Below are 1,251 nucleotides of genomic sequence, written 5' to 3'. Positions count from 1 at the left end.
TAACATTGATACGTGAAAGACATTATGAATCCGATCTAAGGTTGAAGGTAATGCTAGGCGATAGGCTAATGGTCCGACACGTTCAACAATCTCGTATGGACCAATGAACCTAGGGCTAAGCTTACCCTTTCGTCCAAACCTTAGGATCTTTTTCCATGGTGAAACTTTCAGAAATACTTTATCACCGACCGAGTACTCAATATCCTTTCTCTTTAAATCGGCATAAGACTTCTGTCGATCACTTGCTTCTTTCAGCCGTTTTCTGATGAGTCCCACTTTCTCTTCCGTTTCTCTAACCAAATCTGGACCCAAAATCTTCTTCTCACTAAGTTCTGTCCAACACACAGGTGTCCTGCATTGTCTACCATACAATGCTTCATATGGTGCCATTTTAATGCTCGATTGATAGTTGTTGTTGTAGGCAAATTCCATGAGAGGTACATATCTGTCCCAACTGCCTTCAAATTCTATGACACATGCTCTCATCATGTCTTCCAGGATCTGTATGACTCTCTCTGATTGGCCATCTGTTTGAGGATGAAATGTAGTGCTGAAATGCAATTTCGTTCCTAATGCTTCCTGCAGTTTACCCCAAAACTTCGATGTAAACTTTGGATCACGATCAGATATAATGGATGATGGAACTCCATGTAGTCGAACTATTTCTCTAACATAAATTTCTGCTAACTTGTCTAGAGAATAGTCCATCCTAACTGGTAAAAAGTGTGCAGATTTAGTTAATCTGTCCACAATCACCCATACTACATCATGCTTCCGCTGCGTCTGAGGTAATCCAGTAACAAAATCCATCGTGATCTGATCCCACTTCCATGTTGGCACTGTTATTGGATGAAGCAACCCTGTTGGCAATTGATGTTCTGCTTTTACTTGTTGACATGTTAAACATCTTGTTACAACATGTACAATATTGTTCTTCATGCCCGGCCACCAATAGCCTTTCTTCAAATCTTGATACATCTTGGTACTACCGGGATGCATTGTATATGGACTGTTATGAGCTTCATGCAGAATCTTTTGTCTAAGCTCTCCTGTCTGTGGTACAACAACTCTGTCTTCATAGAATAAGACTCCACTGTTATCCAATCTGAATTTCCCACCATGATCTTCCTGTACTTGTTTCACCCATAGTGCTGTTTGTGCATCTTTCTTCTGTGCTTCTGCAACTTCCTGAACCCAAGATGGCTGTATTTGCATCTGTGCTAGAATCACTCCCTGCTGTTGCAACTCCAT

This window comes from Jatropha curcas, chromosome 6 (genome assembly GCF_041381405.1).
Source record: "Jatropha curcas cultivar XTBG-Jc1 chromosome 6, XTBG_Jcur_1.0, whole genome shotgun sequence".
In the NCBI taxonomy this organism is placed as follows: Eukaryota; Viridiplantae; Streptophyta; class Magnoliopsida; order Malpighiales; family Euphorbiaceae; genus Jatropha; species Jatropha curcas.
The sequence above is the reverse complement of the archived record's forward strand: the minus strand, read 5'-3'. Positions refer to the sequence as shown.